The following is a 23,832-nucleotide window of genomic DNA, read 5'->3' as shown; positions in this document are numbered from 1 at the left end:
GTTCACAGTGTTTTAGTTGTACCTGTTAGCTCTGATGACTTAGTATCACTAGTACATAAACTTTGATATATGTTGATATAGTTAAAATTACATGAATGAGTAACCTGTCAGTGAAAATTGCTTCTTCCCTTTATCTGTGCCTTGTAATATTCTAACAATTACTCTGCAAGAATTGTCTTTAGCTTTAGTTACATGGATACGATATATGAAGATTAACATTGTGCTAGTAGAGTATTCACCTTTTAATTCTGGTTATGATGCAAATTGTCTAGAGGCCTAATTATGCTCCCATGAAAGTTCCCATTGACTTCAGTGTGTAAATTTCAAAACAGTAACTTATGCATCCCCTCATCATACTGGCTGGATTTTTCTTTTCCCTGTGAGTCACTCAATTTTTCCTGTGGTTTTTTTATGTGCTCATGGGTGTAAGTAGGGCTGCAAGAGCTAGCTCTAGGTAATTGTATTATCCCAGCTTTAAACTGGCAGGTTAATATTACTCAGGAGGTGGTTTCACACAAACAGATAAAATCCTACAGGATTTTACTGGGCCTCTGTTAGCAATCCAAATAAGGATAAAGGATATATTCTTAAGTCATACAGCTGTGTGAACAATTGAAATTGATTGGAGCTGTTGTTGAGCTCGCTTGGATCCCTAGTCACACAGATATTTTTGGAAACGATTACATAGCTAAAGTAGCAAAGCATTAAGAAGGATTATGCTGGTATTCTAGTTTCACTGTTTAGGGGTAAAACCACATCTCTTATCTACTCAAAAGCAATAAATCCTACCTTTCAGAAAAAAAAAAAAAAGAAAAAAGTGATCAATATAGAAAAAAATTCACTGTATATTTATATATATAATATATATATTGTATATTTAGGTGTAACACAAAGATTTGACATGAAAAAATTCAGTAGAAAGCCTCATGACTAATTCATTAGAATAAATATTTATTTATTTGAGTAAGGTTGGCCAGTTGTTCACTCGGTATTAAAATGTGTATGATTTCCTATTTGCTTATGCTATTCCACTATCCCTCATGAAGCTCTGTGCTTGAAGGCTGCTGTTCATTCTCAAGTACCTGCTGTACTTGACACTGCTATTAAGCTTTCTGTTTACTAGTGACTTCATCAGCATTGCTTGTGTTGATAGTGAGCAGGTTTGGCAGCAGTTCTACAGGTGTAAATATTTGAGACTACCCCATGTCAGAAGATAAAGCCCACATCAACTACAGACTATTTCAGGTTTCAGTGATCTATTGAAAATGCCACTTTGATGGCTTAAGAGACTCTTACTACCTACAGCTTAATTGACCTAATAGGAAAGCGTTTGATTTCTGTTTATGGCACTGTTATAGCTGGATATGACTTGAGCTGACATTATTGGTTATCAGCGCTGATGTTACTAATCCAGGCTATTTGCAGAGAACACCCAGGTGCTCCAAAGAGCAGTTTGCAGCCAGCTGGTCTGCCAGGGAAGCCAGGGGCAGGAGGGTGGCCCGGCTGCCAGCTCTGCTGGTGCCATGACCAGGCGCTGGGACATGGGGTGGTGGCTGGCTGTGCGCATGGGCACGGCAGCACAGGGGCTGCTCCAGAGACATGTGGTGCCTTTGGTTGCACCCGAGGTCTGCACGCAGAGTGGCACGTCCACACTGTTAACCTTTCTCCATGGAGGAGAGTTGTGCAGAGGAGGCACAACCTCGAGGATGAAGGTAGCACTAAGGTGCTATTGCAGCAGGATATTTAGCAATGCTGTCACAGTTGGCAGTACTTCACAAAATCGCTTTGTAAACTTTGCAGTCTATCTCCATCTCCACCTGGCTTTGGATTTCTGTCTGCAATTCTCCATCTAAGGAAGCTGATAGAGTTCCTTAATTTCTGATGTTTGGGAAATCTGTCTCTGATTTCTAACTTATACAGGCCAGAGCGGTTTCTAATTCTTAGTACTACCAGTTCCTGTATGTGAGAAGCAGCATCAAAAGAAAAGAGAGTAATAAAGAACATGTGCATACCTGTTTTCTTTGGAGAAGAAAAATGTTAATACCTCTGCTGTGATTGATAGCAATACGTAACACATAAATATCTGTGGTTCTAAAAGCTTTTGCTAGCCATGACAACCTTGCCTGGACTGATGAATGTTCAATTTCTGTAAAGATAATATAACAACATATTAGAAACATCCTTTAAAATAATAATAATGGGCTCCATTTGAATGATCTGAAAGCCTTAAAGAGGGAACAAATGTATACTAAAAAACACGGCAATGCTGCTGTGCTTGACAGTTATAAATGTTTTTTAAAGAGCTCAACTAGTTTCTTGGCTGACAATTCAATTATTCAGGCTTGTGCAGGAGAATATCATAACAAAATTTGTCTCTGTAGTGACACTGTAGTAAATCTGAAATAAAAGATGTCTTTGGAATGAACAAAGAATCTACTTGTTAATTTTATTTATGTGATATCAAAGAAAAGAAACAGCCACTTCGCCTACTTGCATGATACCTCTTGTTCAAGCAGTCTAGCACACAAAATGTAGGAATTTCATCCTTCCATGTTGATGACTGCCTCTTTTCTGACTACACAAAGGTTTTTTTTTTGTGTAAAGTTTGCACTCAGTAAGTGTTGTGAAATTAGCCCTTAAAAAATCAGCTGCCTCAAGGAGAAGCTGCTGGTGGGTGCACAAAATGGAGATGAATGATATGTCGGTCATTTTATTATAACAGAGAGGTTCCTGTGGTGCTGTGGCGGTCTGAACCGGTGCCTGCCCAACCCAGCCAGGAGCTGTGTGGCTGCGGCACCGTGGATGTGATCAGGAGCATGTTGTTCCTGCCTGGGCTTCCCACTATAGGCAAACCCCCATGCCTCCTCCACACACAGCACAGTGGGCCACTGACAGGGCAACTGCTTTTAATTATTTTCCTGCACTGACCAGCTTCATGAGAAGACATGATCATTATGACCACACAGGGTAGGATATGTCCTCTTGTGGAGGACACATTCCTATGAATGCCAAAGCCCAGGAGGTTTGTCAGGAGGTGACCCAGGTATCCTGATCAGATTTGTTTTACAGCAGGCTCTGAGCAGTTGACCCCGAGGACGTGACTGCCACAGGAGTAGGTGTGCCCCAGCCTGGAGGAGAGGTTGAGGTATGGACAGCCTCAGGTGGGTGTACACAAATATGTGCACAGCAGGCACTACAGGTCTGATGGAAGGTGGGAATTCTTCTGACCACACCTATCTGATAAATCCAAGTCTGACCAGGGCATGTATATCAGATCCCATGTTTATGGAATCCTGTACGTTATAGTACATCTCCCATGCCCTTTACGGTCCAGCCCTGCTACCTGTTCACTCTCCACTAATTCGATATGCACCAGAAATTACACTGGGTCATATACCTTGAAAGACCTTCTGGGAGACTGAGACCCATTTCTGTCAGCGTAACGTGAAGCCATCAGTTTGGGACCTTTGTTAGTCTGAAAGTGTCTGTGGTTTTCCTTTGGGAAACTCATCCGAATGTAGAGATAAGGGGGATTTTCTAGGAAGCTGTCTGTTGACTTCCTATGCGAATACTCAGACCTTATATTTAGCACACCTAACACACAAAGCTGCTCTTTCTGTGTCTCAGTAGTGGGTCAGGGTTGCAGAAAGTGATAGAGCTGACATATTACAGGGGTAACAACTCATGGGTTTAGTTGCTACTGGCATGAAAATATGGCAATATTTCTTGAGTACTTGCATTACTTCACATTCTCTGGTATTACTGATTCACTTGTGTCGCTCTGCAAAGAGGTTTTGGTGTTTTTATGGATATAACTCTTATAGAAAGCATTGTGCTAGCAAAGATTAAAGGATTACAATGCAGATAGGACAGGAGAAAGGAGTTCAAGGTGTATTTCCAGAAAGAAGCAATAGTTCAGTGCAGCACATCTTCAGTGGCTACTCGTACTTAGAGTTTATATTTCTTGTATGCATAGCAACAGACAATACAAACTAAGCTAAAAATAGTGCTCTCAAGAAATAAAAGTTGGACTTTAATGTTCTACAGTATCAGCAATAAATGGAGAAGCCAAACACTGTATTTATATTGATTCCTTTCGGAAAGCTGGTGAGAGAGCTCCCAGCAGTTAACTTTACACGCACTATCGACTCTCCAGCAGAGCTGGGGATGGAGCTCGTGATAAAGGCTGTGGAGGAGGAGGGCAGTATGCAGAAAATCAGGAATGAGTCAAAGAAAATGCTCACGTCTCAACAGATGATGTTTTGATGAGCACGTAGGTCTCAGTTCACCCTTTTAAGTGCAGGTCAGCTTTGTGAGTATGGGAACCTGAGGTGAAGTGAGGGACTGAGCACCTTGGTGCCTTTGTCCTGCCCTTGTGCTGGGGACATTTTCACTTCCAGCAGCAGTATCATGGGGTGCCAGTGGTGCAGGGTAAGGATTCACTTCACTTCAGCAGAAGTACATAGGTGCCGAGGGCCTTGTTACTGCGTTTTTCTTTTTTTTTTTTGCGTTGTGAGGAATAGCAGACCCTGCCTTTAATCAGTGCTGTGCAAGAGTGCCCTCCTGTGCAGGACGGCAGGTCAGGTCTGGACAAGCAGCAGGGAGGAGGGATCAAGGACCTGGGAGTATCTGGGAGTGTTTCCGCTGGACCTCTGAGCTTACAAGTTTCTTTGAGTGATGGTTAATGTGAATGACATGCTCGGGGAGATGAATCACAAAGAATAAAAGATTAACACATTAGCTGGAAAGAGAGTTTGGAGGTGCTTGTGGAAACTCTCTGGGTTTCTCACTAGCTTCCTTGCTCTGTGTAGGCAAATTATTCTTTGTATATCATTTGCTGCACAATGTAAGGGCTGGTGTAATTGTTTTTTTTCCTTCAACTAATTGCTCATCATTACATCAAAAAAGCGGAGGATTGCTAAAAAGGAAATCCAGTCCTGTTAATCCGTTCCTAGGTTGTATTAGTACATTCTTCATTTAGGCTTTTGTCAGAAATGCAGTTTTATTACTGCAAATACTACTACCACCCTCTCAATATTCCTGTTTGATTGAGCTATATGACATCATTATCTTTGTTTTGACGGTAGTTGTCATTATTTATCAATTCAAACGGGTCTTCAAGGAATATCGGCCTCAGGTTGTTTTCTCTCATCACAGTGGGCAGCTGTTTTTCTGTTAAGGTGCCATTTCTTTCAGTCACAAGGGTGTACTTTTGCTGGTGTAGATAATGAGTGCAAGATTAACTTGCAAGGCAGGCACTTGCTGGGAAGCTTTGTATTAGCTCATGATATAAGGAACTGAGCACTGTAACTACCTATCCTATAAAAAGTGAAATTAAATGAGCTTCCACTGTTATGAGCCAAAAGTACCATGAATTGTCTTGAGAAGTATGCATTCACATTCTAATAAATGTATAATTTATCTAATAAATACATAATTATTTATATGCATGCTGATGACAGTAAACGTCAGAAACCTTTCCATTTTTACTGACGATTTTGAGGTCTCAGCACTTGTGACTTCTCAGTGTTCCTCAAAAGAAGGAGCTGATTTTCAGGAAACAAAACGAAGTTAGCAGTCATGTGCCTAGATTTTAGGAAATTTCTCCTCCATACTAGAAGCCAAGCATCTGATAATCTTGAAAGGGAGTAAGTTAATTATTCTGAAATACATAAATATTCAGATTAAAGCCTGAACTTTTCTCTTTAAAGGAGATAGACTCAACCTACAATATTTAACAGCAGGTTTTTAGAAACATTTATGAATAAGAATTACGTATTTAGTTATATGAATAGAGATAAAATCATTTTTCCTATTATTCCTCTAAAGTGCCTGGTTTTGCAGTTCTAAAAGGCTAGAAATTTCAGAGATCGGAAGAAGGCAGATCTGTTCTGGCATCAGATCTAGTGCTGGTTTTATCTTTATATTTTCCTAAAGAGAAAGAAAAAGGTGAAAGAAGCTTTTATATTCTCCTTACTAGTTGAATCTAACTCGATGCTAGCTCAGAGACAAGCACACATGCCCATAGAGGAAAAACATTATGGGATATGAATGCTAAGGCAAAGTCTACTCACCTCTTGAGACTGAGAGGAGCATGACGTGTGGAAGGGCAGCTGAGGCCATGGTGACTCTACCCTGATGACAGATACCCTCCCACTACTGCAGGAATGACTGATCTCCATGTTCCAGTTAAACCCAAATCAAAGTCCATCTACCCTTACTATGCCAGGATTCAAACTATGATTCTATGGCCATTGATTCCCATCACACACTTGTCTGCTGGGAGAGACCAATGCAACTCAAAATTGTTGAGCCACAGCTGCAGATAGTAGCTTCAGAGATTCAGTTTTCAGCTGCCCCAGCATGTTGGTCATGATGTCATGGCATGGGTAGAGAACATCCTCAGTGGGGCCTGTTGTGGCTGTGCAACCACCCTGTTTTCCACTGTAGTGGAGGTGAATGTTTAATGCTCCAAGAATACTGAATGTGCAGTGGAAATGACAGATTTTTTTTTTATGAGAAATGGCTGGCAGGAGTAACTCCTGCTTCCAAAACAGCTTATGAATTTTATACTGGAGGAATTGTTGGGTAGTGTACACATACCGTATTGGGAGCTTGGTGAAAATGTCAGTGTCCCATGCAGTGCTGTCCAAATAAAAGCAGATGTAGTTAGCATGGTATTTTTCTGAGTTTTGGTTGGCTCTTCCAATCTCATATATGTATGTAAGTGTCAACTAAAGTCATGCTGACCTGTTTTCTTGGGGCTTAAATGCTTATGTAAGACAGATGCCAAGCCTGTAGGGTAATTACAGTACTAATTACTACTTTTGACGTATATTTCTAGTGATAAGGGCTGTTTCCAGAATGTCTTTGATGCTATTTTGCAAGGGCATTGAGCTGAGACTTTCCATATTATTTTCAAATGCTGATGTTTGCTTGTTCTGTCCTTTTAGATGCAGGAATATAACAGGAGACAGTAAAGCAAATTCATCCATAGGTTTTATAAGTAATAGGACCTGTAAAGTAAACCAAGCAATAGATTTTTGCTATGGTGAAAAGATATTTCTGGTTTTCTCAGTAGTTTTGTTATGCAATGCCCTTATTTAATTTACTCCTCTTGTATCCTTAAAAACAAGACAAGAATTACCTGAAGGCAAGAGAAGTTGAGAATCATAACTAAGCATAATCATGGCTCAGTTGCCAGTTTCCAATAGCAGCTTCCTTGTCAGTAGTCCTTGCCTTTCTTCCTTATTTTCTCTGTCTTTATTAAGGAGAGTTTGCACACAAGTATGAAACATCTATCTCCTGTTTTTCAGTTAAACGGAAATTGCCAGATAATAAAAACGAATACTGTAAAAAATGCCAACAATTGTAATAAATTTATAACAAATTCTCAGGTTTGCTAATGAGCTAAACTTTTTAGACCACATCTGGATTACTACAGTCAGTTTTGGGGCCTTGATATAAGAAAGACAACAGTGAATAGGAACACATTCAGTAGAGGGCCTTCAGCGTGATCAGGGCTGGAGCACCCATCCTGTGGGAAGAGTCTGAAGGAACAGTGCTTGTTCAGCCTGGTAATGAGATGATCTCAGGAGGGATCAAAACCTCCCACTACAGTCAAGGAGTTTATAAATACACAGAGCCATCCTTTTCACAGAGGTGCATGGTGGAAGGGTGAGAGACAAAGAGAGTAAATTGGACAGTGGTAATCCAGACTGGATACAACAACAGACATGTTCCCTGTGGGGACAGTTGAGCAGTTTGAGCATAGAGGTTGTGCTGTCTTTGTCCTCGGTGAGTTTTCAAGACCTGTCTACATAATGTCGTGAGAAAGCTATTCTGATCACACCCTTATCGTTGCTTGAGCAGGAGGTTGGACCTGAGACCTTCTGGAGCTCATTCAATCCTGAATTACCCAGTGGTCCTTGAATTCTGTGATAAATACCTGATTCCATTCAGGGACATGTTACTTCAGGCAAGTAGGAAATGTATTAGGAAATCAAGGGGCCAAGGCATGTGGGGAGGATGTGGTAAATGCAAGGCTGGCTGTTTCTTTCAATTTCTCCTTTTGAAATGGACCTGACACATCTTACTCTTTCAAGCAGCACTGATCCTTACGGTGTTTGTTCTGTAGGACTTCATAGGCAGGCGAATAAGGAGTGCCAACATTTCTAGTGGAGCTGGGTAGAAAAGTAACATTGTCCAGTACTTATTTTTCTTGAATGAGTGAATGAGTGATGGGATTTTTAATGCCTAGCATTTTCTAGTGAGTCTCATGTAATAGTATTTCCTGACCTTTACTAATCATGCTGGAACTCATGGCCTTGTTGCAACTAAATCTGATAGAGCAGCCTCAAATATTAAGTTTCCATGTGTTTAATGAAGAAGCTAATGGAGAAAGACCCTGTTAGTGTCTCTGACATCAGCGCAGACACTAACTGGGATGAAGGTCTGTGTGGGGGAGATCAAAGGTAAGTACAGGATGATATGAGCCCCGCAAGTGAGCTCAGGCAGATTTCATTCATCTCTTGTTATCAGTCACAAAACTGTAGGGAATGGGTCTGCAGTACATCTGCAGCTGGTGAGATGGGCTATTTGAATGTAGAAGGTCCTTGCCCCATGTCCCAGATGGACAATTCCTTGGAAACTACATCTTTTATGTTGCTGAGCTTTTCATCCCTCCTGGCCTCTCACTGTAATAGGGGCTGTAACTGAAGAGAAGTGAGTTAGGTCACTGAAATTAGGGAGTTTCTCCATAATTGCAAGCATATTTGCCATTCTTCTGTTATGTATCTTGGCACTGAGGTTCCCAGAACAGACTTCCCTTTCCTCTCCTTGACCCTACATGAAGTGTATGTGCATTTAGGGCTGGCTGCTAGGCGTCCCTCATTCCCAATCAAGTACAGCTAGGCATCCTGATTTGTGGTCAGCTGAGTCGCTTCATATGGGATATGAAGAGTGAGAAAGAAGTCAGTATTATTGGGTTGGGATAAGAAGTTACACAGAAGCAGAACCAACAAAGGTCCACCTTTGTTAGGAGGGTTACTTCCCACTGCTACCCCTTTACAGGACCTGAATCACCAGATATACTCCCCAGCACGGGGCATACGCTATATGGCGCTATTTCCACCTTAGTGAAAGGCTATCTTTAAGGACCTCCCTCTCAACTATACCTATATGTTGGTTTTTCTCTGTCACAAAGATAAATGGGAGCCTCAGTGATATCCCACCTCTAGATGGCATGATGATACTATAAAATGTTCAAGATGTTTTTTATATATTAAGCAATCATTATACCATTGTCATGGTACAAACATGCTCCAAAGACCAACACCCAGGACCCATATTGGATGATACTGATTCCTAGCATGCCTGGAGTGATCAAGATGCTAATACTGGAATATGGATTTAAAAAAATCAAATGAAAATTACTGGACATGTACAGTAGCTACATTTTCAAATATTACAAATTCATTCATTTTTCAAATACTAAGACGGCATAGATCACAGTTTATGAAAGCATCAGTTCATGATTCAGTTTTTATAATAGTTGTTTTTGTGTTGCAGGAATGAAAAATAAGGCTGCCGTTACTGAACCTCTGTGGCCATTTTCATTCTCTAAATCAACGTGCATTTGAAGGAAAACAAAAAGCGATAATGTCTGCACATACTGGTTGTATAGATTCTAGCAAATCTGCAAATAAAATATTCAGAGTCTCGCGGAAAATTATTTATCCTTCACTAAGCGTATGAAACTCTTAGTAACATCAATGAGAGCTATGCACATGTGTTTGACTGCATTCCTAAATTTTCCTTGTGGGCATGGAAGAAGTCCAAACAATAATCTTCAAGACAAAAACAAAAAACAAACAATGCCCTTGTTTTTGTCTTTCTTTTCTTTTTTTTTTCTTTTATTCAATTTATTTAGCAATTTTCTGGTTGGTGCCTTCTCTGAGCTCTTCAGTTTGCAAATGTCAAAGAACGCCCCAAATGCCAAATCCCAAGTAGTCTTCACTTTTCAAACATCAATGAAATGAGTTCCATAATGAAATAAGAATTTACGCTAGCTCAGGAGATCCCCTGTGGTATTTTGCTCTGGAAAACAACAAAAATGGGACCTAGATAGGTAGACATAGTATATTATTTGACATATCAAACCCTGTGCTGATGAGAAATTGCTTGTGAAAACAGTTGAAGAAATGAAAAATACTTATTTGCTGCACAAAAAGGAATAGCCCCAAAAATAGCTTTCTGCTCTGTCGTCTCCTGTGACACTAGACAGCCTCTTTGGGTCCTGTCACGTTTTGCAGCAGCCACTGTATGTCTGCTCTGGCATTTAGATTGGCACTTTTTAAACCAGCCCTGCCAGGCTGGAGATGAAATGCCTGGTTTTGCAGACCACTCAGTTCCTGTGCCTCACTAGTGACTGCTCCTTGCACCCTACCGTGACTTTGCAGAAGAAGGGAAGCATTTCCCAGTGATGCTTAAAACTGTGTACTGACTCTGACAATGAGCTCGTAACTTCATCCTGCAGCAGTTAAATGTCCCAGGCCACTTTGGTAAGAGAGGTGATGAGATGACACCAGTGGCATAACTAACTAAACCAAAAAACCCCACCAACCTAAAGAGACAGAAATTCATTCATACAATACTGTACAGACCCATTCCTGAAGTCTGCCAATGTAAATGCATCCTCATTTGTGCCCTAGCTCTTGTGAAATCCATTAATGTTCTGAGTGTCTCGGTGATTGCAGACCCGCATAAGGCAGAACCATGCCTGCCCCACCCCTCCTCCCAGTTTCTTTCCCTGTTGTTCCCTATACTCATGCAGATTTTTTTGTGTCCCATGGTTTTGATTTTATTTTCTCTGAAGTGACAGTATGTGTCACAGGATCACAGGAAGAAGCCTGTAACTCAGCACCCTGAGTCCTCAATGCTTCCTTCCCCAGGTGGATCCTTCCTGAGATTGTCTCCACTCTTTACCCAGGGACTTCATAATTGTATGGTAAATAAGATTTACCCTGCTGCCTTGCGGCTTTGGTTAAACTTTGAGTTCTTATAGGAACAGTGTAATTTCTAACCCCTCAGTGCCCTCCCCCAGCTAATTTTCAAGCGCTTCATTCAGAATTTCAGGGGCATTAACAACAAAACAGCTGAGAATATTGGCTCAAGCATTATATTTTTTCCTTATGCTCTCTGCACTGGTGGAAATACTCCTGTGGTCAGATCTGTGAAGCTGAAGGTTTTATTGCCTTATTGTGCCTGTGTGAGCTTTCCCAGCAGTAGCTGATGGTAAGAGAGCTCTTTGACTGTTGCAGTAGTAATTGAAACCTATTTGAGTGGTGCCTTCTCAGACCACCTGAAGCCAATTGCACTCACCCCACTGGCAATGTCCTTGTTCTGGGAACAGCAGAAAAAAATCTGATCTGAAACTTTAACTCAAGACAGGCATCCAGGACAGAAAACCTCCAACTAACCAGCTACATTAAAATCATAAACAACTGAACCCACAGCCTGAAAAAAGACCTTGACTGCAGGCATTGCTCCTGGTTTAACTTATAATACCTTACTTTGTATTTTGCATCCCTGAATCCCCCTGCAGCTTCACTGGACATATTCTTCGGTGTTTGGTGCTTATAGCTGCTGTTCTAGTGCTGTTGTCAGATGTGAAAAGCTGCTCTGCTGAGCTGCAGTGGCTGTGGAAATTTCTATAGTGCTCTGTGTGAAGGTGTGTGTGGGTGCAAATAAAGAGTCTGTTGCAATTTGAAAGCACTTTACATCCCTGAGCCTGGACAGAACAAAAGGTACGATTGTAAGACATTATCAGAATCTGTTGCATGTCTCTGTTGTATTATTAAGTTATTTAAAAATTTGGCATATACAGCAATGTGAATTTCAAAAAGTACTAATATGTTTACTTCATTTTTTATTACAACAAAATCTCTAAAGCTCTAAAACCATGAAGAATAATAACAAAGCTCTCCAGTAAAGGATGTCGAAATTCAGGTTTTTTAATAACACCTAAGAAATGGTGAATCATTCATACTGCCTAACTAATACATCCTGTTCTGCTTCTGCTGGGAATATAAAAAATTACAAAAACAGCCAAGGCAATAACAATACAGTGTTTCTTCCTATGAATAACACAGATTGAAATAGCGATTTTCTTGTTCAGGAAGTCAAACCTTAACATGTTGTCAATAGTAATATATTGGTCTGCCTGATACTCCAAGCAGATTCAGCACTAATATTAGTGTGGGGAGAAAAGTGTGTGTGGGAAGATTGTAACTCTGTTGTTTCCTTCCCCCTCATTTCTAAGGGAATGTTCCTTTATGTTCCTTCTAAGGGAATTCCCTTTATGTATCTGAGAATGCTACTGCCGCTTTATCTTTCTAGCGTAACTGTAAACTGATACCTAAACGCCATTGCTGTACATATTTTCCCCTGATTTATATTAAAACCCCTTGGTTTTTGAAGAAGTCTCAAAAGTTTTGGTATCTTTCATACTTGATAAGAAGGGTTTGCAACCACTACTGTCTTCTGAAAGCGTGCACCTGCCAATGAGAGGCTTTGTGCACTAGAGAGAGTGCAAAGCTGGTGATGGCTGTCCAGCTGCTGACACTGTCCAGACTAGAAGTTGCGAATTTCTTTGTTTACAGACATTTCTTCATTGTCTAGTCTCTCAGAGAATTATAAGGTCCCAGTCTTGTGATATCTAATCCCATTATACTACATTTTTTCAGGTATGAGGAAAAATTATAGGCTCTGGAATAGATTCTAATCCCAATTCAGAATAATTAGTTAAAACAAATTACTGGCTTCAACAAGGATTTTTTACCATTGTAAATTAGGTCTGATTCTGGCTATATTTCTTTTATGCACAGGTTGCTAGAATCTGAAAATAATAGTATCTCTGTGCTGAGGCTGTATTTCCGTGATGATCTCCCTGTGATTTTCTTTAGTTGAGGGACATCTGTTATCTCTGCAGTGCTTTAGTGATTTTTGTAGCAATGTTTAAATCAAGAGGAGTTTGAGTGGAAAATGTTATTTTGAGTGTTTCCACCACCTTCTTAATTCCTTAAAAAATCCTGTATCCTCATCTATAGTTACTACTAAGGTCTTTAATATGGCCTCAAAACATAAAACTCTTTTCATCTCCATTATTTATTTTCATTAAAAAGAGAAGCAAAGGGGCACATGATCTTTTTCTTTACCAGTTCCCTCACTAAACCCTGAAGACAGCTATTTCATCCCATTTGGACAACACTACACTGTCCTGATCTTTCAGAAAAGCCTGCTCCAGAATCATGATCTTAGAGCTGTCTTTTCCTCACCTTCAACTGGAAATGGCTGAATAGACTGGGGTTTTCTTTATTTGGATGTGGCTTTTATGTCTTATGTTAATTTTGCCCCGCTGGAGATGGAGGCATTAACTGGACACTCAACAATCAATGTCATCTCATAAAATGTTAGAAAACTTACTGCAGCCAGTGGGAGTTGTGAAGTGTGCTTGCATTACGCCTGTGTAGCTTTCTCTAGTCCTTGCAGTCTTTCGTCAGATTGACTCCTGTTCTGCAGAGCAGCCTGCAAATGTCACCCATGACACGTGTTTGGTTTTTTTCTCCTCTTATTCCATGTAGGGTGTTGAGGAAATTACTTAACCTACCTGGGGTTCAGTGTCCTCTGTCAAGAAGCTACTCATATGGATACTGTGTTCACTAAGAAAAGTACCACCCTTGCTGTTTATTATTCATGCTTTATTAAAAAATGACCTGATATACTCAGTAATAACTCGAGAACTCTGTTTTTTCTTGATGAATGATAACCAAAAGTGGTAAAAACTGAGATGAAGAAAAAGTTGAAAAAATGTACAGCTTCAGATCCAGCTTTTGATTTTCTTTCTGTGGTAATAAAACTGCACTACTTTTGCCCCTGTAGTGTTGATTGTTGTCTAGGACTTTAAATTTCTGTCATTAGGAAAATGCAGGAGGCAGCATACTTGTGCATTTATGAGAAATATGAAAAGAAGGGCTCCAACTGTGAGTGCATCTCCCACTGAGCCAAAAATCACTGTGTTCTTCTTTCTTTTCAAATTGGTCTTTTTGCAACATCAAGGAAAAGTGGCAAAGGAAATGAAAGTAGCTATATTTAATACAGTCCTCATTGAAATCCAAAGAACAAAAACTGTTCTTGCTTAAATTAATGCAGGATAGATAAATAATGCCAACAAAGCAATTAACACAAACAAACCAGCTTGCAATTTAGCTACTGTGTAGCACACACAGCATCAGTGTTAATTAGTTGGGACAAAACTGCACCTTTTTTTGCAGGAGAGATGAGCTTAAACTTTTCATATTTCTAAAATGCTGTCCTTGCCCTGTTAATTACAGGATTCTCTAGGTCAGCAAGCTGATGGATGGCAGGATACTAAAGGATTTCAAATAATGTAGTGAAGACTGGAGAACTGCAAAATATGGAACATCACTTGGATGGAAAACTAGGAAGAGCAAGTGCAAGCGAACCTGAGGTTCTCACAGATTTTGGATTGCAGAAAACACTTCATGCTAGGATATTTGACGTTCTGCTGGATCTAACTCGATTTTTGGTTCTCAGAGAAGCTGGAATTTCCTGCAGTGAGCACATGCACCCTGTGACATCAATGGTTTTACGTTGGTTTAAAAGACTCATCAACAGGAATGAACATATTTCACACTGTTTCCCAAGGAGAAGTAAGAGGTTACAAGTTTCTTTTCTAAAAGAGAATTGATCTGGGGACTAGAACCAGTTCAGGAGGGACCATTATTAAAAAAATATGCAGAGTTCTTGTTGCTTGATTAAAATGACTGAACAAATTGCTTGTGATTGAAGTAATCCTTTGGGACTTAGCATAACATATTTTTGTAACTCTTCTTTTGATGCTCCCTCCCCCTTCTCTCTTTCCCTCCGTTAAAAATAGAAGCTTTTCCTTATACTTAGGAAGCAAAGCCAAATGTGAAGTATGTGGTGAGAGTAGGATGCAAAGGAACCTGAAACAGAGGTTGAAAAAGCAGCATTAGCAAGAGTCAACTGTTACATTTTCAGTGGGTGTTTTGAGTAAGGCAATTTAACTCAAATATCCTGTAGCACAAAGTACTGTTTATCCTTGGTTGGCCACCAAATAAGTAACCACATATTTAAGCAATTTGGCAAGAGCATACAGTTTCATGTTAAAAACAATTAGAGGTAGAAAGTTAATGCACCTTAAAAAGAGTTTGTTAGCTGGCGTATGTCATGCTAGCAATGTACTCAGTCCTTTTAAAAATATATCAAAGTTAAAACTTGTCTTTTTGTGTAGCATTGGGAATAACAAGAACAAAAAAAGAGCTGATAGTAAGAATTTAAAAAAACATAAGTTCAGATCTTGCTTAACATACTAAACATGTGGTCCAGTTTTGCAAAAGATTTACAGCATAGTACTGTAATGTCTGAAGTGCCATTTGATTCCTGGGAAAGATGGAATCACAAGCTTGTGATAAATCCTGAAGTAACTAATTATTGTGTGTCACTTCACCATTGTAGATCACAAGAAATGAAATGGTTTGGTCATATCTGGTACCTGTCACCTAGAAATACCATACAGTCATCTTTGCTGGCATTGTATTGAAGTTGTGAAGTTGATTGGGTCACTGCAAATTTAGCCCTGTATTTCTTTACAGGTCCTTCTCAAACCAACCTTGATTTCTCTAGCTATACCTATACCAGTTACTTCTAGCCGTTTATTTACCAGGTAGTCTGAACAGAGTGTTCACTTCCTGTGAACTGTTTGTTTTGGCTATTATCTTTTTGATAATCATAGGATCTATATGCTCATCTAAGTCACCTCTAAAAATAGATCCGATTTTCTTTCTCCAATTAGACAGTTTATTTACTGTACAGTGAGCTCCAGTAGATGAATAAACATTGAATAAAGGTGTTCAAATACAATAAAGTTTATGAATGTTATGATTTGTTGTGATAAAAAAAACCTTTAAAACCATAAAGATACACAGTAATGGTGCCTCATGGATTAAATTGTGATCCTTATTTAAATTCTACAACTTTTTGCCTGTGCCAGCTGGCTGTAGGAAATGGTCCATCCTGAGCAGTATCAGCCCCGTGGCTTCTACCTTTCTGACTTCATCCATAGTTGAAAGGTAGTTTCTTATTTTAAATCAGTTTCAGGAGGAGATTTCCATTTACCAAGCCTTAGAACTACCTTATTACGCAACATTTTCTCTAATTTCATGGCTTTGTATTTTCAAGCTTTGTCTTTTATTTCACAGAGGTGATTTCCTGGTTGCATAAACACTCTCCTAAAATAATTTGGTCACGTTTCTATTGTCTTTTCCGTGACATGTATGTGAAGAGACATTGCCTTTTCAGCAGCTGTGTGACTTCCCCTTCCGTGCTTCCGTCTGCTTTAATTTTCTCTGCTGCATTCATTCTGCCTTGCCTAACATCACCCTTTCCAAAGCTGGAAAGTTAAACAAATTACATTTCCAACGGTTGAAATCTGTTGGTAGGATCAAACTCATCACCCCAGAAAATCATATTTACTGACCTTATGTGTTCAGGTGATAGGGGAGACTAGGAATTATGTCTGCAATCTGTCTGTGTTTCATACTGCTCCTGCAGTTCAGAGTTAGTGTCTGCTTTGTCCCCCAAGCAGTAGTAAGCTCCTAGTGCCCATCTATCCACCTACAGCAAAACCAGTCAGAACCCTGAACTCCATGTAGAGGAGGATTGAGTCATTCTAAAGAAGGACTAGAAGAATGTGGTGAGGTGTGTTAGGTTCTGTGACGTATTGATATCTGGCAGAAGCTGCTGTGGTTGCATTTGGTGATTGTTTTCTAATCAGGCTTTGCCGCAGGCTTTTCCATCAGGAAGTGAGTGTTGTCTGGGTCTATAGTCACCAGTTGCAGCTTGATTTGTGTCACTCAGAGAAGTCCTTGTACTTCCCCCCTTTTGGAAAAGTCTGCTAGAGGAATGCTGTGAGCAATCCAAAACACTGTAAGCAGAGTCTGAAAGCCTCAGTGGTAAGGAGTGAGAGGAGAATGCTGCTGGAGGAAACGTGCTGGTTGGTTCAGTTGAGTAGGACTCGATGGACAGCAGGAGTATGCAGACTGGGAACTCCTGCCTCCGGGGGTAGCTACAGAAAAACACACAGGCCTCAGGAGAAAATATTCCTCAATGATACACGTATGTCTTTTTAGACATGTGGATTTTATTGAGTGATTCACCACCTAAGAAGCAAGGATTGCTTTTGTAAGGCTTAAGGTATTGCATGTACAGAGCACTGATGTAGCACACAGTTAGTAAAGCAGGCCTTTCCTAGACTGGAGCAAAGAAATTATTTACAAACCGCAGCTGTGAAAACTGCTGAGAAGTTTACACAATGCCAGCTTTTGCTAGAAGGTTAGGTAATTTCTATTTGTCAGGTGATTTCATGATCACCAGATTCACAACTCATTCTGCAGCAAAACTTCCCGAGAGAGTGCAAATTACAATAATAAAATCAGTATTATAAAGATAAGATGCTAATGCTATGTATTTGTAGAATAATGAAGTGGGAAGGGATCTCTGGAGGCCATCTAGTCCAAGCTCCTGCTCAATGCAAGGCTACCCTTAAACTGAGATCAGGCTGCTGGTGGACCTCTTCAATTGACTTTTGAATACATCCAGGGATGGAGATTTACTACACTTCCATTAGTAAGAGATGCAAGAGTATTTCTTTGTGTTGGATAATGAGAAGGATTCTTTTCTGCAAACATTTGCTTATAAATTGACTCTAATAAATGTTAAGATTAGCATATTTTGATCCAAACTCCAGGTCTGAATAAATATAAATGTGAAAAAACCTGAAACCAAGTTACAAATAAAAAAGAGTAACTCACTACAGTTTGAATCTTTTGGAGGCTGAAGACTATTTTGCTGTTACATGTAGGATAGAGAATCAAAATCATAAAAAAGATCTTTAACAGGAAGGTAGACTCATTTTTAAAGGTTGAGACCACAAGAATTCAGCACATCTATCGAACCATGCAACCCCAGGCAGTGACTAGGATTTGTAGCAAACATGCAAGGACTAAATTGTGTTGATTTGCTTTGCTAGGGTTTTCATGCCCAGGCTGCTCAGATGATAGCAGCAACATTATTACCTTAGAAAATACATCATAAGAATCATTGTCAGTATAGCAGCAAAAGCTTAGAGAACTGCCGGCATGAAAGGAAATGGGATATTTATTAATTTCAAGCTGGATATGGATATATTGCCAGTAGCTGAGATATTACTTCTGAAAGAAAATCCACTAATGGTAGAAGGTGAAGAGGTAAAATTCCTGTTTGCTGAGGTGACTTAACCTCCATAAGGGTAAATATGAACAAAATTAACTGGTAAATAAGCTGGAACAGCTGCATTTTTTAATACTACCCAGAAATAAAATGCCCATTATTAGTTTAAGATCATACAAAATCCTTGCTTTCATTTGAGAGTATGTTCACTGGAGAGGGAGCTAAATAGGAGATGAGAACATTTTAATACGTCTTTCTTTGGATACTAAAGCTCTCAACAGAACACAGAAGAATACACAGGAAATGTGATACCTTTCTGATGTTGTTAGAAAGTTCACCTTAAGGTTAAGACAGAAAGAGCTTAATAAGTTGCTTTCTCTTGAAATCACAGAGGCAGAGGAAAATAATAATAAAAATATGGTAGTGCTCTCATTGATCTCTGTAGCAGCAAAAGTTGATCTCTTAATTTGAAAGTATACCTCAACTCAAAAATAAATGCACATGCTCAGAAATTTGTCCATAGAAGCCAAAAGCTTTTAATCTTTTCTTATCATTTTCTTTTCCTGCACTGAAGACTCAGAAGACAGGCATCTGACAGATTACATTAGTGCAACCAAATATATTTTAATGCGCTGTCAGTACTTGTTTGGGGGGCGGTGTGTGTACATTTTCTGCAGGTACTGTTTTGTAGGTGTGTGGTACCTGAGATGTACCACAAGAAGATGCTGGATGCACAGACAGCAGACATTAAAATTCTGCTTCAAAAGATATTGGATAATTTTGTACAGTGTGAAGAAATTCCAAAAGGAGAAATGAAAATGTAATCTAACAATCAGACAATGGATTCATACTTAGCCAGGGGACATTTAGGTTAGATATAAGGAAGAAGTTCCTTACTGTGAGGGTGGTGATGCACTTGAACAGGCTGCTCAAGAAAGCTGTGAATGCTCCATCCCTGGCAGTGTTCAGGGCCAGGTCAGACAGGGCCTTGAGCAACCTGGTCTTGTGGCATGTGTTTCTGCCCACGGCAGAGGGGTTGAAATTAGATGATTTTAAGGTCCTTTCCAACCCAAACCATTCTATGATTCTGTGATTCTATAATGTTCTTGCTGGAAATCTGCATTCATACTGATATTTCTTGTAAGGTGTAGCAGGAGGAAGGATTTGGATCTGGTACTTTTACATCAATGGTGATCAAGACAGTAAGCACCAGCCTGCCTGGTGGGCATGAGGGGGACATTACCCTGCCATATTTGTTTGGATTTTCTTTAATGAAGTCTAAGATGGCTGATATTTTCTGAGAGTCTGATGGACTTGTTTTCATAGGAGCCACAGATGGAAGGGGTGGGGAAGGCAGGTATCAGGTATAGGGCACATGCTTGCAGCATGCACATGAGCACCCTGAGACTATACTCAAGCCCTAGCAAGGAAGCATAGATGATGCATTATTAGCTGACAATTTGAGCTGGAGACAAAACTTTGCATGAAGTACCTCAGCCTTTTTCTGGGTCTGAGTCAGGATGTCACAAAATTGAGGTAGGTTAGACAAGGAGTAAGTGTGCATACTTCTTATCAGGATTGCAGGTTCACAGGAGGTTTTTCAGAATGTTCAAACCTAATTTAAGCTCAGGATGAAAAACTGTCACTTCTTGTATTTATAGAGCAGGCTTGTCAGGTTCAAGATTTGAGCTATTGGGAAATTCCTCTTTCAGCCTACAGATTGAAGCCACAAGCTGTGTCCACAGTTGCTCACAAGCTTTGGGAACTGAGAGGAACTGGGGCTGAGAAATACAAAACTGGTGAAGCCACAAAAAGTACTCATGTCTTACTCAATTCAGACTACGGCTTTTGCCTGCTTGCTTTGGTTGGGCTGCCTCATGTAGGGCAATTGGAAAAATTAGCTTCAGTGCAGCTCAGCTGCGTGATGAGGTGGATATGTCTGAAACTCCATGTCCACATTGTATGAAGTCAGTCTACAGCTGGACAGTAAGTCTGATGGGCTCTGAATTGTCAGACATCTGCGTATACACATGGAGCACCTCTGTGCAGCTGTGCAGTGTGTGCAGAGGAAGGCAGAGGTGTTTGGTGGCACTCTTATAGTGATGGCTAGTAAAAACTGTGTAGAGCAAGTTATGAAATGAGTCATATGTAATTCTCATTAAACCATGAGTTAATCCTGCTAACTTCCATGGAGTTAGTCTTGTAGATAAAGCACAGAGTGAGACAGGACTCATTTATTGGGAATCGTTTAGCTCCGCAGTACAAAAGCTTTATCGCAGTACAAAGGGTTATCCTTTAGCTCTGCTGGTTGACAAAGGTGGGATTTAGGCACTAAACACTCTTTCAGAGTCTAAAATTTCCCTACATTCCCCAGCAGTGTCAGTGGCTGCCTGCCTGCCATTGTGATTTCTACTTCAATTCTTTGTCAAGGCCTGTCTTCAGGGTGTTACAGTTTTAGAGGATATGCGCAACAAAGAGATATGCACTTTGAGACATTAGACTCTGCACTCCTTATGGAGAAGGCTTGGACAGCTGGTGTCACCAGTTTAGCAGTTTGTTTTCCTTGCTGCAGTGTTGATTTATCACCCTTCCTTCCTTCTTCACCTGCCTCCAGTAATGAATTTGGCCACTGTGCAGGGTAGATTACAATTTCTATTTACTCAAAGGATCAGACTTAAATGATGTCTCATTTAAATACTTGAATTATTTAATGTATGGTGTAGGGGGAGTTGCTATCCAGTTCTGTGAACTTCACCGCTTCATCAGGAAACCTGCAGCTTTGGAACTGCCAGTCAGATCTTAAAAACAAAATAAACATTTGGGGTTTCTTTAAGGCCTTAAAGAGGAAAATCCATTGAAGCATTGTACACATCTTTTTATTTGTTGTACGTTATCTGTAGTAGAATAGCTTTTGTTGATATCTGCAACTTCAACCTGTCAATAAGTAAGTAAATGAAATAGAATAAAAATATCCTCAATACTTTCAGTGACTCATGATGAAAAATTTATTAACTTATGAAAGAAGGAATTTTTATTCTCAAGATTTCAGAAGCAGCCAAGGGTTAACATCTGGGGCTTTTCATGAGGGAAATGCTGAAGTTGGGCACACATATTGAGTCAGTCTGGCACGAATCCACATATCTTGTGACAGTAATGGCTGAAGGTCCTCAATGTCTTCCATACTTCTTTTTGAATGATATTGTGACAATCCAACCATATTTGGTGTGTCTGCAACTTGGTGTGAAAGAGTAAAGGTAGTACTGTTATTTTACCCTTTGATTCCTTTGTGATGTTAACTCCTTAAAAGCCTGTGTTCCTGGAAAGAAAGGAAACTTGCCTCCTTCCTCATTTTGTAATGAAGGATGCATGTTGTTAGAAACAAGATTTGCATCCCTGCATGTGCAGTCAGTACTCAGATAAAGACTGCCATTAACTCTTGCCTCCAGCTATGTATTAATGTATTTTTAAAGCTGTAAAATTTCTGCTTCTGGTAGGTGGTTTGTGAATGAATAGGTAAGGTGAGTTTAAAATAAGTTCTTGCTTTGAGTAAGGCAACCTGTGAGATTGTTGCGTTGTTATGTGTTAAGGGAACTTAGAGAGAAACACTGGGAAACAAATGAAAAACAGGAAAAAATGAGAAAAAAATTGTTGGTATTGGAATCGTCTGTCTTATTCAGGACTCCCATAAGAGCTGGCATGCATTTATGAAAAGTCTGAGGGTCTGCTGTCAAGTACAGCTCCATCTCAGTCATCAGTGGACATCTTTTATGATATTAATAAACAATAACCTTGCTATGCAAACACTGATTAATCTAGCTCGGTATTTTGCTTCCAGTCACAGGAGGTGCCAAATGTGTTGCAGAAATGTAAAGCTGGCAGTTATTTAATCTGAGTATACTGAAAGTTTCTTTTTTATCTCCCTGAGGGAGAAGCTGGTTTGTACCTTGAAGGAAGAGTGAGGAGACACATTCTCGCCAAAGCTCTTGGCATTATGGTACCTCTGGGTATTTTTCCTTATCAGTATGAATGCATAATCTTTTGGGTGATCTAGGAAAGATGTTGACATTGTGGAATATTGTGAAAGAAGCTGTCCACAGGCCAATCGTGCTTTGCCTGGGGAAAGTGATCCTTATCTGCCTTTCAGTATTAGGGGATTCCCTTTTCTCTTCTATTAGGGAAGGGGACAACAGAAACACAAGAAATCATTTCAGATGTTGTGTAGGAGAGAAACTCAAATGGTAATCAGTGGAAAACATCAGAATGGCTCATATTCAACACCGAAGCCATACTGTTGTGAACCCCAGGCTCAAGCTTTTTTGTGAGGCATCATGATATTCAGGGGGAAAACAAAGATGTTTTGTGAGTGGGGGTGGAGAGCAGAAGGCACAGCTATGCCACTGGCGACAACACATAAGGCATCTCAGCTGTGTGATTTGTATTCTGGGCCAAGCACCATTCTGGCCTTTCTAATCTTCCCGTAGTTTTCCTTTGCATAAATGCTGACTTCTGCAGCATAGTACTGAGAAAAAACAAGAACTGTGTGAAACAGACAGCATGCAGCAAGTATGTCATCACTGAAACCCTGGAGGGATGTAATAATTCAGGCCATAAATCAGGCCAATGACTTTCAGGACTACACTAACGCTTTTTGCTTGGATCTGAATGCCAATGTGCTTGATTTTTTCTCCGTTCTAATCACCACCATTATGACAAAAAGACCTTTAAGAAATTATTTCTGGGCTTTGTTAAGAACCTGGCTATGGATTACAACCAGGCACTGGATGGGTGGAGTACTTCAGTATATCCCAATATTGACATGAGAAGTGGGATTTGAATTCAGTGACCTAATTAGTCCCATTTCATCACCTAATTAGTCCCATTAGCCTGCATGGTCTCAGGCATAGTTACTATCCTCTGTAATGCTGTTTATGAGACAGACCTTTATTTCTGATGCAGACATACACAACAAGAAGGATGATGGAGACCATTTCCGCAGTTACTTCCTGATAACCTCTTTGTAACGGGTGGATTGTTGCTCCCAGGTCCTATGCGACAGGAGCACATTGGTGCTGCACTCCTGAGCCTCAGCTGAGCAGCTTTCACAGCCTCTTGCATCCCAGCACCAATCTCCAAAACTCTGTATACACAGAAACAACTGACCCAGCTTCTACATTACTGTGGTAGCACATTGAAAAGATGTGTGGCAATGAAAAAGGTTAAGAAAGAGATTCCCCTCATAAAATGGTGAGGGGGATACAGCAGAAAGAGGCAGGGTAGCAATTATAATTGCTATACAAAATTGCTCTAGGGATACTTACCTTCTGAAGAAAGGATGAGCTTCTTGGATACATGTGAGAGGGTGCTGAGAGCTTGCAGCAGCCTTGAACCTTACAGTTCAGGGTAGGTGGGATTTGAAAACCATCAGACATTTCAAATTTAATAGCTGTGATGCTGATTAGCTGAACACAGGAGAAAAAGGAAGATCTTGAACAAAATTATCTGATTCAAAAAACATTTAAT

The sequence above is a fragment of the Pezoporus wallicus genome, unplaced genomic scaffold (assembly GCF_028554395.1).
Source record: "Pezoporus wallicus isolate ANWC-B61680 ecotype Strahan unplaced genomic scaffold, APGP_CSIRO_Pwel_v1 scaffold_2584, whole genome shotgun sequence".
In the NCBI taxonomy this organism is placed as follows: domain Eukaryota; kingdom Metazoa; phylum Chordata; class Aves; order Psittaciformes; family Psittacidae; genus Pezoporus; species Pezoporus wallicus.
Note: the sequence above shows the minus strand (reverse complement) of the source record.